The sequence below is a fragment of the Mustela nivalis genome (genome assembly GCF_964662115.1).
Source record: "Mustela nivalis genome assembly, contig: HAP1_SCAFFOLD_504, whole genome shotgun sequence".
Lineage (NCBI taxonomy): Eukaryota > Metazoa > Chordata > Mammalia > Carnivora > Mustelidae > Mustela > Mustela nivalis.
Genome location: NW_028136152.1, coordinates 140,769 through 159,087, shown reverse-complemented (window position 1 = coordinate 159,087; position 18,319 = coordinate 140,769).

The window sequence follows — 18,319 nt, the reverse complement described above, 5'->3', positions numbered from 1 at the left end:
CCCTCTGCCCCGAGGGGAAAAAAAAATCAGTTAGTTTTGTTGTCTAGTACAAAGTCACTTCAGACTTCTCCAAAAGCTGTAGGAGATCTGACACCAGCCCTTTGCAACTTTACCTTCTATTCCCGACCCTACTTCAGTAGCCAGCTGTTAGTATAATAATATTTTCCCATTTAATTGCGATGGCTATTTTTAGCTATGACCACAGACCAACACGGGAGCCTTTCTCTCGCTTCTCCCCCTCCTCCGCTCACTGCCTTCCCAGGGCATCGCCCCTGGAACCAGGTGCCTGTCTGTAGGATTAGATGCCTGCTGAGAACATGACAATTGGTGATGTCCAATGTCACGATGGGGGAAAGGAGCAAAAATAATAGAGAGTGGCCCCAGGACACCTGGGTGGCTTAGTGGGTTAAGTGTGAGACTCTTGATTTGGCTCAGGTCATGATTTTGGGGTCATGAGATCGAGCCCCATGTCCAGCTCTGTGCTGAGCTGAGGAGTCTGCTTGGGATTCTCTATCTCTGCCCCTCCCGACCCCATTATAAAGAGAAAGAGAGAGAGAAAGAGAACTGCCCTGTTTCACTGAGCGCTTACTCTGTGCCAGGCCCTGAACCAAGCCCTTTGCCTAAGTTGCCCTCCTCGGTCTTCATGAAGACCGAGCAGGTGGGGTACCAAAATTATCCCCTGTTTCCTGATGTGGAAGCTGAAGTTTGGAGGAGCCAGGTGTACCTGAGCCTCCGCACCCCATGGCCTGGCCTGTTCCCTGACTGCGGATAGAATAGGACGCAAGTCCCCTACCTCCACCGCCACTCTGGCTGGCCTGCATTCACTAAATTTACTTCTGAATCAAGTCCGCTCCACAATCCACATGGTAATGGCGAGATCCCAGAGTCCTGCTCTTCACGCTGCAAATTGAATTATATCCATCAGCCTGGCGCCAGCCCTATTGTTCCCAGGGCCTTCCCAGCTTTAATTAGAATATTTTTATTTTCCCTGGGAGAGGGAGGACAACCGATCTCGGCTTCAATAACCTTGCCGGGGGCCAGACCCTGGAAATGCAGGGCTGGTGGGCCATCAGAGGGAGCGGCCGGCAGGAGTGGGAGCGGAGGGTGGAGATTCTGTGTTTGCACGGGGGCCCGGGGTGGGGGGGCTCTCTGCCCTCTCCCACCCTCAGTGAGAGGTTGTGATGTTAACCGTGGTGAAGAAGGAGCCCAGCGGGAAGTGACTTTGAAGAGGACACACGTTTGCCTGCACGTGAGTGTGCACGTGCGTACACACACACACACTCACTCACTAAGGCGTGAGGGACAAGGTAATCAGCTCACTGGCTCACTGGCTGAAGCCCAAGTACAGCAACATCAGAAGGACTATGCGGAAGGGCTGGGAGGCAAGCCTCGTGGCTCACCCCATCCTCTGGGAGCCATGTAGTACAGTGGTTAGGATAGCACCATCCCAAAGACACCTAGTGCACACTTTGCAGGTGATTTATAATTTTCTAGAAGCCACATTCAAAAAAAAAAAAAAGTAAGAAGAAACAGTTGAAATTAATTTTAATAATCTCTTATTTATTTTTTTTTAAAGATTTTATTTATTTATTTGACAGACAGAGATCACAAGTAGGTAGAGAGGCAGGCAGAGAGAGAGAGAGAAAGAGGGAAGCAGGCTTCCTGCGGAGCAGAGAGCCCGATGTGGGGCTCGATCCCAGGACCCTGAGATCATGACTCGAGCCGAAGGCAGCAGCCCAAACCACTGAGCCACCCAGGCGCCCCAATAATCTCTTGTTTTAACCCAGTACATCTAAAGGGTATCATGTCAACACATTATCAATAGGAAAAATTATGTACAATATTAGAAACAAAGTCTTCAGGACCTTGTGTGTTTTCAACATGCCTAGCTCACCTCCAATCAGCCGTGACCATCTGCGCTCACCAGGCACATGGGGCTGTTGCACTGGGGAGGTCAGGGTTCCCCCTGCGAAGCCTGACGCTCCAGGCTCAAGCCTTGCTTATGTGTTTGTTATTATGTATTTGCTTATGGCATCAATTCCGTTACAGACCTCTCTCCTTCACCTCCTTTGTCTGTGGGGTGTGTGACAATCACGGCCTGAAACTCACAGGCTCCTGTGAGCATTTTATGCAGAAATTCACGCAAACCCCTTAGCAGAGTGCCCACATGTAGCAGGTCCTGGCGTGGTAGCCATTCACTGGGTCTTCCCATCACGTAGTGACAGCTTCCATACAGGACGGTGTCATCCAAGCCAGACCCCTCGTCTGCTGCTTTACACTCTGCAGTCACTATTTGAGGTGGACATGGTTAACATCTGTATTGTTCAGACACGGAATCTGAAGCTCAGAGAGGGGCTAGCTCCTGTCAGCTGCAGAATGAAATCTTGAAGTGGCCACTGCAGGACTTTGAGATCAGTCCCTCTCTGCCCCAATAGATGGACAGCAGAGTGACAGCGGGTAATGAGGCTAGACACAGCTGACCTGGACTCAAATCCTGTTTCTACCACTTACCCTCTGGGGGACGCTAGGCAGATGGCTTCTACATTCTGAGCCTCAAATCCGTTGTCCTGCAATGGGGACGATTGACTGCATAAGGCCCTTGTGAGGATTTAATGAGTTAATGTATAAAGAGTGCTTCGCACAGAGTAAGTAGTGTATAAGCATAGGCCCTTCTATGATTTTTAGGGATGGCATTTTTCACCACTGCCTGTCCCATCTCTAGGGAGGACTGTTGGAGCAGCTCTGTCCCCAGATGGACCACGTTCTCTCTTTCCGCATGGCAGGTCGCTTGCCTGGCCTGTTCTTTACATCTGCATTATGTCGCTTTCTTCCCTTAGTCCTTTCTGGCTTTGCTGCCCCTTTGTCCAGAAAATCAGGACTTGGTCCCCAGCATCCACTAGCCCCCATGCCCACCACCCCATGCGACCTGGCAGTGGCTGCTCCCCTGTCCAAGTCAAACACTTCATCAGGACAGGACTGTGGCCATCACATTGATCTCTGCCCCAGCCCCACCCCAGCCCCACTCGGGGAGAACACTCAGAAACACACGCACCCTGAACAGAGATCGTCCCAGTCCCTGGAAAAGCGGCAGCCAGCCATCCTTTCTGTGTTTGGTTCTGCCTGGCTCTTGGTTTATGGCACAACTGAGTCCATTTTCTCATTGTGTAACTGGACGAATCACTTCACCTCTTTATTCTTTTCTCTAGATTCTATCAAAGCAAAATTTACATATGGTAATATGTGGAAATTTTAAGTCCATGGCTCCTTTAGTTTTGCCAAAGGCAACACTCTTGTATCACTTCGATCAATTTCTATAAAATCCTTCCAGAAACTTCCCTGTCCCCTTTCTGACTCAGCACCCTTCCCCCAGGGGTGAACACACCTCTGATTCCTATCACCATTGGGAACCTCTGCCTGCCCTTGAACTTCAGGTGCAGGAATTCCTATTGTACATACTCCATAATTTCTGTGAGATTCATCCACACTGTTGAACGTCTGTGGTTCATCCCTTTTTATTGCCGAGTACTATTCTCCTGTATAGACTCATAATTCTGCCCCCCCAATCCCTGCCATTCTCTTGTTGAGGGACATTTGGGATGTCCCATGCAAGTGTTTTTGTTTTCATTTCTTGTGGATAAATACCTTGGAGAAGAATTGGTCCTGTGATAAGAATGAGAAGACTATGTATTGCTTTACTAGAAACTTACGAACAGATTTCCAAAGCGATTGTATCACTTTGTCTTTGAGACTCTGTTTTCTCCATTTGCAGTGATGTGGATGGAACTAGAGGGTATAACATTAAGCGAAATAAGTCAGTCAGAGAAAGACAATACCATATGATCTCACTCATATGTGGAATTTAAGAAACAAAACAGATGAACATAGGGGAAGGGAAGGAAAACTAATATAAAATAAAAACAGAGAGGGAGACAAACCGTAAGTGACTCCTAGCCATAGAGAACAGAGTGTTGCTGGAGGGGAGATGGGTAACCAGTTGATGGGCATTAAGAGGGCATGTGATATAATGAGCACTGGGTCTTATTTGCAACTGATGAATCACTAAATTCTACCCCTGAAACTAACATACAGTATAGGTTAACTAAATGGAATTTACATTTAAAAATTTTTAAAAGACTCTGTTTTCTCTGCTGTAAGCAGGGACTGATGCGTGGCCCTTAGGGAGGTGCTGTAAGGAGGAAGTCAGGAACTTGAGCGCCAAGGGGCTCTGCTACAATCATTGTTACTTGTCTTTGTCCTCCTGCCGGGTGATTTGCACCCATGGTTGGCTGGCAGGAACCACAATCAAGGTGCTGTGGGCCCTGAATGTCAGCACAAAACACGAGGGTTCACCTTGGACGCGACCTTCCTCACAGACTCCTCAGCAGGATGTCATTATCTCCCTGCTCTGAGCAGCAATTCAAATCACCATGATTATTTGCACATCCTCTGAACCAGAGAGGGCAGGAGACAAATGGCCCCCCCGCCAAACACCCTGCCGTCACCCTAGAGAGGGATCTCCGGGTGTGATCTCACGGCTGGCATTGACCTCCTTCCTCCCTGGTTTAGCCTGGCCAGGAAGGGACCTTCTAAACCGAATTCACAGCCTGTTCCCTGGGTCCTACAGAGGAGGACATTCTTGGGGTTGTGGAAATTAAGGCTCTGTCACAGCCCTGGCTAGAAACTACGGTTTCCTGGGGATTGGGATTCAGTTGTCAAAATGGCTCTGGTTTGAAACTCTGCATATAAAATCCAGTGAGTTTGCGAATCTGAAGGTGTGTCTGAAGCCTGTGATTTTGAAGGTGTGTCTCTGTGGGCTTCCGTTGTTTGCAGAACTTCCCACCTATATCTTTTTACAGAGATTTCAAAGATCCCAGTGGCTCCATCAGACGGGCATTGGTTCACATACTATCTGAGTGACCTCTGACCTTTCTCTGAGCCTTTGTCTCCCTTGAATTTCAGTTTCTGGGAAGCAAAAATTATTACTAACTCTGTGGCCAAAGCCAGAAGAGTCTTCTCTCTACCAAATAGCCATTCTCCCATTTCCTCCTCTGACTTGGAAGTGGACTCATGCTCACCTAGAGTGAAAGCCTTATTTTTCATCACTCTCTATGCTAAGGGTAGTCATGGGAGTAATTCTGGCTGGGGAGGGTAGTCATGGGAGTAATTCTGGCTGGGGAGATATAAAAAACAGACATCAAATGCACCTGACTAGAAGAACCCTAAGAGGGAGAAGTGAGACTTTTTTTGTGCCTTCCTCCTGCTTGCTGACTGGAATGTAGTTCTGATGCAGGAGCTCAAGCAGCCATTTTGGACCATGGGGAGAAAGCCACATGGTGAGGATGACAGAGCCTCAAGAATTACGGAAATCCAGTCATTGACATCTGTTCTGAACCAACTACTTCTGAATTCATTTAGCACGAGAGAAAAATGAGCTTTCTTTCTTAAGCCACAGTTATTTTATTTCTGGTCCTTACAATCCATCGGAATCCTAATTGCTACCTGGTGTTCAGAGGATTAAATGAGCTAATTTCTGTAAAGATGTCAGCACAGTGTCTGGCTAATAGAATTCACTCAATATGGTAGAGATATTCCTATTACTTTAAAGGCAAGAATGAAAGCGATGGTGAATTGTGGTAGGACAATCTGCGGTATCATTTCTGATGTGATTGAGGTGAAAGAAAATTCTAAATACAGTTCCCTGAGCTGGTGTGTGTGTGTTTCCTCAGAAACTACTGCCAGAACCTCAGAGATGTGTGTGGGGTCCGTTAATTCCCAGGCTTCGGTCTGGGTACAGTTCGTCACATCCTCAGGCAACACCTACTCTCTCTGCTTCTAGACACTCATCTCTTCACCTCTAATCACTTGGTCCAGGTCCCTGGCCTGGAAGCTGTGGGCTGTGCTGGAATTCTCTAGTTTTTCCTGAGCACCCAGAGTGCTCCACTGACGAAATTGGCCCAAATGATACTTCATTGTCTTTTTATCCAGGAATTAAGGCTTCCCTGGCATTACTTTCCAGGAGGCTGAGGGAGGACAAGGAATCAGCCACTCGGGCTCTGAATCCTTCAAAGTAGAAATCTGAACGAAGAGCCTGACAGGACTGGCACAGTTGTGCTGAGTACCTCTGTCCCCACTGTTTCTGCCAGCTGAGGCCCTCTGTCACCATCAAAAGATGATTACCTGTTAAGGGGGCACCTGGCTGGCTCAGTCAGAAGAGCAGGCAACGCTTGTTCTTGAGGTCGTGAGTTCAAGTCCCATGTTGGGTGTAGAGATTACTTTAAAATAAGACCTTAAAAAAAAAAGGTTATTTTGTGTTGAGCCCCTGCTCTGTGCTAAGCTTAGTACTAAACCCCTCCCATGCAGTCTCTCATTTTGTCTTGATGTCATAGTTGGCATCATGCCCATTTTGCAGGTGTGCAAACAGAGGTTTCATTGTCAAAGAAAATGCGCAGCATCACACTAGGAAAAAGCTGCTTTTTTCCTTTGGAGCCCTCTGCCCTGAACCATGCTCCCAGTGGGTTCTAAGGATGGTCGGAGTCCCTGCAAATAAACAGGTAATCATTACTTTGGGAGACAGGAATGTCAGACAGTGCTGGCTTCAGATTTCCTCTGCCCTTTCATAGTAAACAAACATTTTCCTTCCAACAGAAAATACTTTCTCATTCCTTTTTGATTACAAAAGCCATTTATGCTCTTCTAAGACATACAGATGATACATAAAGGTTTAGAGAAAAGCCTGTACTTCCCATCTAAAGAACCACGTGTGAAAGTATATTAAGCCCTCTTGTGGGTCAGCCCAGCTGGGTGTGCTAAAAACAAGGGGCCACCAGCAAAGACTCCTCCCTGCTCCCAGGTGCTGCTAGCACCTGGACTCAGATCCTTACAGCTCCTTTTCTGTGCTAAGTCACATGACGCTTTTTTTTTTTTAAATGAGGCCATCCTATAGACTTGTCAGTTTTTCTCTGAAGCTAATCTGAGAATGTCTTTCTGCTCCCTTCCCAGAAAGTGAACCATGCAGGGTGTGGAATCCCCAGGGCCATCCAAAAACCAATGGGTTTGGATTTGGACAACCCAGGTGAGAAACACCTTCTTCCAGTGAATACACAACTTGCTTCTCCTCTCTCTTCAACCTTCCCCATCTATAAAACAGACAGTACTTCCCTCCCATATTCAGTTGAAGAGCAAATGAGATAACACACCCCTAGCACAGCACCTGATATAATTTACGTGTCTTAGAAATGCTGGGCTCCTTCCACTGTGACTTTATTTTTCTCATGAGCCTGGTAGGGTGATTTTGTTTTGAGTTTTATTATTATTTTTTTTAATATCGCGGGCTGAGGTCGAGGCCTGTATGTTTCTTGGCTTATGACACGTTCACACTATTGTCTGCAAGCATCTCCCATGTGTCATTCATTTGTTTATTCGTTCATTCATTTCCATTGATCCTCATGCCCCACTCTTATCCATACCTCCCATGTGCACCCCACAGGCAGCCAGTCTGACCTGTTTGATGTCCTTTTATTTGTACCTGTTCCTGGGAAACATGTTTTGTGTGCATGTGTTTTTTATTTACCTAAAAGGTACTGTGCTGTGGGCTGCATCCCGTTTCTCCTTGTCTTCGTGGTACTGTGACTTTAAGACTCACCCATGCTGCCATGCCCGCATCTAGGCCTGCCATATGGCACTCCCTTGTGTGTGTGTCCACCACGCTTTACTCATCCATTGATTTAGGGGCCGACGCTTGGAGGGACTCAGCTTGCTGTCACCACAGATGGCCCGATGGTGATCAATATCACATATACCCCCAGCCTCCAACATGTGGACTTCACTGATGGCCCCGGCCACCCTCCCAGTCAGTACTTGCTGAGAATGCAAACATTAGCCAGTATCTTCTGCTCGATCCCACATGGGCCTCACCACATCAGGACCCCTCCCATCCTCTACTTAGGATCATTTCTGAAAAACCAAATGGAAGTATAAACAGGTAAAGGTCCTAATAGGTATTTGGGATCCTCTACAACTTCAGAACTGGGGGTGGGGGGTTGCTGCTCAGAGCCTTGTGGTCCTCACATGTACAATGGCAAGGCTGGATTAGATCATCTAGAAAATCAACAGAGCAGAAAGGGCCAGAATACCTTGGGTTCAAGTCCTAGCTCTGCCCCTTACCAAACTATGTGTCCTTGGGCAAAAGTCTTCATCTGGCTGAGACTCCGCTTCCTGATCTGTAACATGGATCCCTAAAAGTATCCATTTCCTAGGATATTATAAGAAATGAGATAACACTTAAGAACCTCTTAGCATCTTGCCTGGCTGTTCCCACCAGCCGCTCTTAGTGCTGATAATGGGAATATTGGATACAATACAGTGGTCACAAGAACTACAGCAACAATGAGAGAGCACACCTCCATGTTCTGGTCATCACTGAGCCTATGATGCTTGCAGTAGCAGGACTAATGGCTTGACCAACTACATTCCATTTCTTCCCCTGCATTTCCCTATGCCACCTGGAGGAGGCAGTAATGAGTCACACGCCTGTGATAAAATCTTTTTTTTAAAAAGGCTGATAAGTTGAAAAACGTATTTTCCTCAGCAGGTGCTGGTCTTCTTTCTAACCTGCTAGGTTTAGCTGGCTTACCATTTAAATTTTAATGCAAGTGTTCAGTTTTCACTGATTTGCTGGGCATGTGGACCCGACTCTAATGGGACAGTGTATCTCACTTTTATGGAATAGATGTAGGTACCTGGCTGCAAACTGGCTTGTCTCCAAATCACTTCTGTGTGCTGGATTCCACTTTTTAGCATATACCTATATTGATACATTCAACAAATGTTTACTGAGCAGCTAGTATAGTCCTGCCTCTGTGTTCTCTGTGAAGGACAGCAGACATTAACTTTCAGTCTGTAGGAGAAGGCAGTTACTGAACAACGAATTTATACAGATGAGTTAAATTAAATTAAAGTTAAATTAAAATGTCACAAATTAGGGCACCTGGGTGGCTCAGTCAGTTAAGGGTTCAATTCTTGATTTTGGCTCAGGTCATGACCTTGGGGTCCTAGGATTGAACCCTGTGTTGGGATCCTGATTAGCAGGGAGTCTGCTTCAGGATTCTCTCTCTTCCTCTGCTCCTTCCACCCAATAAAAAAATAAATCTTAAGAAAAAATAAAAATAAAGTATCACAAGTTTATTATATTATATTAAACTGGGCTATACTCTATTACACAAACATATACAGATATAGGCACACACAAAGAAGTAAGTATGGGAAGAGAGAGACCGAAATGTGAATATTGATTTTCTTTGGATGACAGGTATATTGGACAGCATTCTTTCAGTTGCAAGAATCAGAAACTCAATTTAAACTTACCGAAGTGGGAAAGGGGATTTGTTGTCTCATGTATTTAGTGGAATGATAGGAACTTGTCTTTTGGGGATCAAAAATTGCCAAATATTGAAGCTGCATATGGTTCAATTTAATAACTAAAAACTCTATTAAAATACTGGCTTCAGGTGTAGTTGGAGCCAGGTACTCAGACAATGTCAGCAATCTCTCTCTCTCCATGTGTCTCAGCTATCCTTTCTTCTGTGGAGTTGGCTTTATTCTTTGGCAAACTCTCCACAGACTGAGGCAAGAGTGGCCATCTCGGGTCCCAGCCTCTTTGCAACTTAGGACAATTGAAAAAAAAAAAAAAAAAAAAAAAAAAAAAGCACCACTCTCCCACTGATTCCAGGGAATCTGGAATCCAGAGAAAAGTCTGGGCAGAACTCTAATTGGCTTATGCCTGGGTTTGATTAGTCTTCCTTTCATGAACCAATCACTGTGGACAGGGCTGGGGTGCTCTGATTGGTCATTTCTGGATCACATGCTTCTCCCCATCCGCCCTCTAACCAGCGTGGAGATGGCATCAGCCGGTAATTAGCTGTGTGGAGAGTGAGAAATGTATAGTTTTAAATTTGAGCACCGCTACTAGATAATATGGAAAGAAATGGCTGCCTCACAGGGATTATGAGCAATTTTTTTCTTTATTCTTTTTTTTTTTAACCTCTCTGCATTTTCTAAAATTCTACAATGAACATGAATTACTTAGGGAAAAAAAATTAAAGTTATTAGAAAGAAACCCAAAGGTATTGAAAATGGAATTTGGACACAAATGTGACCTGGCTTTATTCCAGGCCAATAATGGCTTTCTGTGTTATCCCTCCAGGTATGATTTGCATTTTAACCAGAATCAACACACCGTGACTCTGAGGAGAGTGTAATGAAGGAATTTAGGGCACTGAGCAAGCCCATGGGGCCCCAAGCCCATTGTCTGCCTTCACTGGGGCCATATTGCCACGAAATCCGATTGACCTTGAAAACCTTTCTTGAGGATTAAATCAAGGACTTCAGAAGTGATGTTCAGCTCTGAAACTCAGTTTCCCCACCTGTGAGATGGGGATGCTAACGATTCCCTTCCTACAGGATTGCTGTGAAATTAATGAGCCAGCACATCTAAGCACTGTCCTGAGACAGTGGTCAACCTGTCCCATTCCTGCCTTTCCAGAAGGCCCTCTTCCTCTTCCCAGGCAGGACTGAATTCAAAGCCAGCTCTGCCATTTACCAGCTGTGTGGTCTCCCACAGGCCCTAAAACCTCATGTCATCTGGGTGCCCTCACCTGAGAAACAGGCATGAAATTATTCTCCATGCAGAATTGAAAGGCTCTGATGGGGTAGTATTTTGATAAACCAATTTGATGCCTAGTAGGCACTCAGTAAATGTTTGCTTTCATTCCTGTTCTGGTATCCTTTGACCTTTTCCCCAGAGGCATGCACAGAAATCACATCCATGTGAAAGAGACTATGTTTTCTAAACATATTTACCTGTGTAATTGTGATCATTATGTAAGGCAGCGAGAAGCTGACAAATTCATGCAGAGTCAGCAAGTTCCTAGACTATGATTTGAAAGATGTTGACCTACTTTTTCTATTTAAAAAATATATATGTTTTAAATGGTCTAAAATGCTAAATCACTAAAAGTGGTCACTTATGAAGTGTTTTTAGGCATGACTTGGGGCTGATATTTCACACCTTGTATGTCCGTCCAGTCATCTTTACTTCTTTCCCTCCTTCCTTCTCTGCTTCCTTCTTTATTTCCTCCCATGCTTGCCGGGCTTCCACCCATCCATCCAGTCATTCATCCATCCACCTATCCATCCACCTATCCATCCATCCATCCGTCCATCCATCCATCCATCCATCCATCCACCTATCCATCCATCCATCCATCCACCCGTTCATCCCTTCAACGTATAATGGAGACTGTGTGCCAAGTCCTTGTTCTGGATGCTGGCCACACAGTGATATAAATAAGACAAACAGGGTTCCTGACCTTACAGAATTTACTCCAGGTACTTGGCAAGGGGAATGGGACTAAAAAGTGTGAGGCTGAGTGCTGCGATCTGGGAGCTCAGCTTGGTCGCTGGGGGCCGGGTGGTCCTCTGGCACATGAGGCAAGTCACTCTCTGCTATGGAAGCCTCTCCCTGTGATGTCCAGCCCTGGGATCCACGAACCACCCAAGAAAAGTCAGCGTGGTAAGGGTGCAGCTGGGACGTTTAAGAGGAAGACTTTGGAGGTCCCAGGTGCGCGGGTCTTGGCGGATCAACTGGAATGGAAACATGATGTCACTTTTTCACACCCTACATTTGAGATTAGGTTTATTCCCATTTTGAGGAGACCCTCACCCTCCTCAAAATTATTTTGCTTAATCTTTGCAACAACCTGTGGAGCTGGATCTTTTACTGACACCAACTTAGAGATGAGGAAATATGTGATGAGACGGGTGAAATGGCCTGTCCTGGATCAGACAGAAAACCCCATATGCAGGATTGGTACCCACAGTTCTAAGCTGGTTTCTTTGTTTGTTTGTCTATCTGTTTGTTAGTCTGTTTGTTTAAAGATTGATTTTTTTTTTTTTTTTTTTTTTTTAGGACGCCTGGGTGGCTCAGATGATTAAGCATCTGTCTTGGGCTCAGGTCATGATCTCCTACTGGTCCTGGGATGGAGCCCCTCATCAGGCTCCCAGCTCAGCAGGGAGTCTGTTTCTCCCTCTACTGTTCCTCCTGCTCATGGTCTCTCTCTCTCTCTCTCTCCTTCTCTGTGTATTTCTCTGTTTCAAGTGGATAAATAAAATCTTTTTTAAACAAAGAAAAAATAAAGATTTATTTATTTTAGAAAGAGAGAGACTGCATAAGTCAGGGAGAGGCGGAGGGAGAGATGAGCCCACTGAGCACTGGACTGTACACAGGGCTCGATTCCAGGACTGGTGAGATCATGACCTGAGCCAAAATCAAGAGTCAGAGGCTCAACCACTGAGCCAGCCAGGTGCCTCCTAAGCTGGTTTTGAAGGCAAAAGTAGAGGAGGGCATTCCTGCAGCGCTGGGAAAGGGCCAGGAGCATTGGCTGCAGTTCTGCTCAGGGACAAGACGTAGGAAAAGAATGAGGCGCGCGTACCTGATTCCCGCTCTCCCCAAGCACATCAGGCCCTTGTTGTGCAGGAGAACGCAGCGCAGACCCAGCAGAGTGACTCTGCACAGACCCATCACATGCCCTCCATACCCCGGCTGCGGCTCCATGCTGCGACAGCTCTCATGACAGCCTGGACCAGGGGCCTTTTTCTGCAAACAGATGACATCATTACCTCGAGCGAGAGACACTGCATTGTGAGCGTGACAGTTTCATGGCCTGTAGATCCCCACAACTGGAACCATCTGGACTTTTAAAAGCTCAGTAATGCAGCCTTATAAACAAGCCGCTGCACAAGTCTCACCATGTACCGAGATCTAGAATGCTTCTAGGGGTCTGCCACGTGGGAGGCAGCCAGGTCTGATAAGGACGCAGACTCAGAAAGCTTTTTAGGCAGGCTGACTTGCTGTGTGGTCCCAGGCAAATGTCTCCCCTTCTCTGGGCTTCACTTTTCCTCCTTCATGACCCTGCTTTACTCAAAGCATAGGGAGATTTGGAACTAGAGATGAGACAAGTGGTCTTGGTTAAACCCCACCTCGAGCCCCTTCTCTCAAGATTCCAGGGCTGCCCACCAGCTTGCCATCCCCAGTTACGGAAATATCGGTTCCAAGGGGCTGGGACGTGATGTGTGTGTCCAGAGTGATGGGAATTCTCTCTGCAGAGCTCTGTCCTGGGGGCCTCAAGTGATCTATCTGCATGAAGGGACCCCAGGGCTGTAGCTGCAGAAATCCTGGTTCACACCAGGCACGTCAATGAAATATTCTTAAAGACTAGGTCATCCCTCCATCACAGCACAGGCCTCCGTGCCTCTAGTTCAGTTTTTCTGTACCCAACCTGCAAGAGAAAATGAACATACTGCTTTCAGGCTGAACTGCTAAGCTGTCTGCTTTCAAGCTGTCAGTGGGGAAGACAGAAAAAGTCTGGAGACATTTCCAAATGTGGCTTGTGGGGGATTTTGGAAGTTTTTGTCTGAGCCGCAGAACTCAATGTGGGGAGGAAGATGAAGGGGAATGGTGACAGCCAAGTTGGTATCATGTCACTCATGATATCCTGTGGCATTGCCACCCAGAGCCAGCAGATTACAAAGAATGACATCAGGAAATTACTATCAATAATACAGCTGTGGCCTCTCGTGTGTCTTAATGTGTAAACTGGTGCACGTAGGGAAATTTTTCAGTCTATATTGAAAACTTAGAATGCACACACTCTTTGACCTAACTACTTCACCAATAGGGATTTATCCTAAGGCAAAACCTGGACAAGTGCAAATATATATTTTTATTATAGGGTCTGTTATAACAGTGAAAGTTTGAAAAGAAACTAAATGTCTGACCAGTGAGACTGATGGAGTAACCTTTGCTTTTGTCCTGCAGTGGAATATAGGCAGCCATTTTGTATTTGTTTGTTTGTTCTTCTATGAGCCCGATGTCTTGACATCCTTTTCTAGGCATAGAAGTGACAAAGCTGTTTCTGATTTGAAAAGTGAAACAAAAGGATCTCAGGAAACTAACCACCATTCACAGGACTGCTGACTTTTCTCCACCCCATGTTTTTCCCCTCCAAGTAGTCTCTTCCCTTTCAGTTTCCTGGACATCATCTTGCACAAATTTCCCAGATCTTCCTGTGGGTTCTAAACCCTCCTGGAAGTGAAGGCTTTGTTTTCTGAACTGCTCTCTCATGTTGTGTTTCATTGTCTGCCTGGTTTTAATGTGAGCTACGCCCATGCCTTCTGTGCCTTCCTAAACTTACCTAGACCCGTGTCTGATATACCTTGGATCCCCAGGACATGGATGATTGTGAGGAAGGAATAAATTATCTGGGGTGTCTGGGTGGCTTGGTTGGTTAAGTGTCCAACACTTGATTTTGGCTCAGGTCATGATCTCAAGGTTGTGAGATCAAGCCCCTGTATGAGATTCTCTTTCTCTCTCTCTCTCTCTCTCTCAAAAAATAAATAAATAATTAAATGATGCCTGGTAAATTCTGTAATATGAGAGAGGAGTTGATGTGAGACACTGCAGCTAATTTCCGTGCCAAATGCATTAGTCTCACTTGACGTTGCCTTGTACTTGCCCTGCATCCTCATGAAGGTCCACACCAGCTCCCATGTTTTGTGAGGACTGTGATGAAGAATCTACATGTATTACAAATATACAGAACAACAACACTAAAGGGGGTAGGAGGAAAATGTGCCGATCTAAGTAACTTTGGAAATGTGCAGTCTCTAAGACTAAAGGCAAAAGGAACAGCACACAAACACTGTACTCTAGTTGGTAAAGTTGATGTCCGTGGGGTCCAAAGTAATGATTCTGAGACCACTGTATGTGTATTCTGGAATTGAAGAATTCTGTAAACGGATGGTGTGTGGTGGGAGCCAGGCTTCCCATTGCCGGAGTATAAAATGTGCAAGAAAAGGCTGAATGATTCGTGGGGTAATGGATTAGACCTGGAGACATCAGTATGAACTCATGTGTAGTTTAATATATGTACCTCTTGGCACATATAGAAGTACTTATATCCACACTTATTTACATACATAGGTTAGTATAGTAGCCTACATTTCCTTGCTCTGTCCACTGAGTAGGCCTAGAAGCAATAATACCCCAAGAGCAACAAGAATATTCAATGGCCATGTCTTGGATTGTAACACCATTCCCCCATAAAAAGAACCAGGGATCCCTGGAAAAAATAGCCAACTCAGTGACCAGAACCATAAACACGCAAGATGAGCCTGAAGCATCTTCTACTATCAAATTGTAAGAATTCTCCAAAAAAAAAGAAAGAAAGAAAGAAATTGATTAGAGTTTATCAAAGGAACATAGAAGCCAACTGAAAAGCTCCCAGTGGCCCAAGCTGGAACAATTTGAGCAAGAAAAATAAAGAATTATTGGATTATAACTCAGTGTATAAAACAAACAGCCATGAGTCCATACTCATATAACTAAATGATTAAGTAACTTAATAAATGAGAAGAAAAGACAAATATCCCATGCAGAAGAATTACAAAGAATTAATGTAAGTATTCTGCCCTTGAAGAGGGTCTATGCATGGACTTCCCTCCAAAGTGCTCAGTGTGGCAAGGGGGCAAAAGTGTACCTTGACAGTGGAGAAACCTGACAGACATTACCTCACCAGATAGATCATCAAGGCCATTATCAGGGGTCCTATGTCATGTTAATATTACATACCGTTGATATGATGTGATGAAAATTGCATTTTATCTCTCTGGTTTTCCTCCCAAAAAACTACAACCCCAGTCAATTCATTCAAAACAAAACAAAACAACAACAACAAATAAAACAAAAAACAAGGGCACCTGGGTGGCTCAGTCAGTTACGCATCTGCCTTCAGCTCAGGTCACCATCTCAGGGGCCTGAGATCGGGCCCCATTCAGGCTTTTTGTTCAAAGGGAACTTGTTTCTTCCCCATCCTTCTGCCTTTCCTTCCCCCACCCCAGTTCATGCTCTCTCTTGCTCACTCACTCTTTCTCTCTCAAATAAATAGAATCTTAAAAAAAAAAAAAAATCAGACAGGGCACTTGCCCGGCTCAGTCCGGCTCAGTTGGAAAAGCATGCAATTCTTGACCTTGGGTTTGTGAGTTCAAGCCCCATGTTGGGGGTAGAGATTACATAAATAAATAAACAAGAAAATAAATAAAAAATAAAAACTTTAAAATAAATTATTTGGTACTAATAGAGACATTCTACAAAATACCTAAGCAGTACGCCTCAAAATTCTCAAGGTCATCAAAAATGAGTAAAGTCGGGGCACTTGGGTGGCTTAGTGGGTTAAAGCCTCTGCCTTCGGCTCAGGTCATGATCCCAGAGTCCTGGGATCGAGCCCTGTATCAGGCTTTCTGCTCAGCGGGAAGCCTGCTTCCCCGCCTCTCTGCCTACTTGTGATCTCCTTTTGTCAAATAAATAAATAAATAAATCTCAAAAAAAAAAGAAAAAGAAAAAGATTATTTATTATAATAAATAAATAAATCTTTAAAAAAAAAAAAAAGAAAAAGATATTATTTATTTATTTAACCCACTGGCTTTAACCCACTGAGCCACCCAGGCACCCCAACAAATAAAATCTTTAAAAAAAAAAAATGAGGAAAGTCTGTGAAACCTAAAGACACATGGCAAATATACATAATGTGTTATCTTGGGTGGGATTCTGAATTCAAAAAGGAATGTTAGGTGACAAGTAAGGAAATTTGAATATAATATGAACTCTAGTTAATACTTGTGTATCAACAGCATCTCAAATGTAAGTAAGATGTAAGATGATACTAATAGGCAAAACTGGGGATATATGGGAACTCTATACTGTCTTCTCCAATTTTCTGTCAGTCTGAAACTGTTCTAAAAAGTAAATCAATCTAAAAGTTCTAAAAATTACCAATTAGGCATAGATGAAGAATAGTATCTTGGGTTTTCTTTTTTATTTTATTTTTTTTTTAAGATTTTGTTTATTCATTTAAGAGCGTGGGGGAGAGAAGGAGAGGGAGTGAGAGGAACCCAAGCAGACTCCATGCTGAGCATGGAGCTTGACCTGGGGCTTGATGCCATGACCCCGAGATCAGGACTTGAGCCAGAATCAAGAGTTGGATGCTCAACCACCTGAGCCATCCAGGCACCTCTTGGGTTTTCTTTAGTTAACTTTCTTTGTTTCCTATTGCAGTGAAGCCTTCGCATGAATGTGCTGGCTACTTCTATTTCTTCTTCTGTGGATTGCTGATGGTCATGTGACACCAGGATTTTAGGGGTATTTGTTATGTGGCATTGTTATAACCATAGCTAGTGAATACATCTCACTGAATTACTACAGCCCTATGAAGTATTATTTGTCTGCTTTCCATTATCCAAATATCTACTTGACAGATGAAGAAATGGAGACTCAGAGGGGCTAAATAATTTACCCAAATTCAGACTCAGTGTCACAACTGAGCTTTGGACTAGCATCTGTCTAATTCCAGAATTTCCTAACTACCACCCTGTACTCTGAAGTACCAAGTGTGGTGATAACAGATGGGGGAGAGGGAATCCTGACACTAGCAGGGTGTCAGGGATGACCTTTGAATTCTCTGCTTGAATGTGGGGTTGACAGTACTCCAAAGAGGGACACCATGCAGTCTAACTAGAAATGATATAGGAAATCCTTGGGGCGCCTGCTGGCTCAGTCAGTGGAGCATGTGACTCTTGATATTGGGATTGTGGGTTCGAGCCCACATTAAGTATAGAGATTACTTTAAAATTTAAAAAAAAAATTTTTTAAGGAAATTCTTGAATGGCTGCAATTAGAAACAGCTCGTGAGGGCACCAAACTTCTTGTCCCAAGCAGAAGGACTAGAATAGGTCATTCCAATTCTGCTGAGAATGGCCAAATGGGCCTTCTGGAGATGTGCCTGGAAGAAATTTAATTGTCAGGTACTAAAAGGCAGCACAATCCCATGTCCTACATATCATAATTTCACGCCAAGGCTGAAAACTAAAGTCAGGAAGGAGAACCTCCTCTCCTCCGAATGATTAACCAGGGTCCAAGCCATGGGGACCCACTCACTCCCTAGCCCGTGCCTCCTGGGGCTTGACTTCAAGGAGCTGAGCTGGAATCTGAAAACTCGGGCTCAAGGAATCAGGTTTGACTTCTGGCTTAGCTGATTATCCTGTGCAACCACATGCATGTCAACTCACCACTCTGGTCCTTGGCTTGTTCTTTAGAAAATTAGAACCATATTCAGCTCAGGTCGTGATCTCAGGGTCCTGAGATCAAGCCCCATCAGGCTCTGTTCCCACTCCCTCTCTTTCTGCCCCTCCTGTTCACGCTCTTTCTCT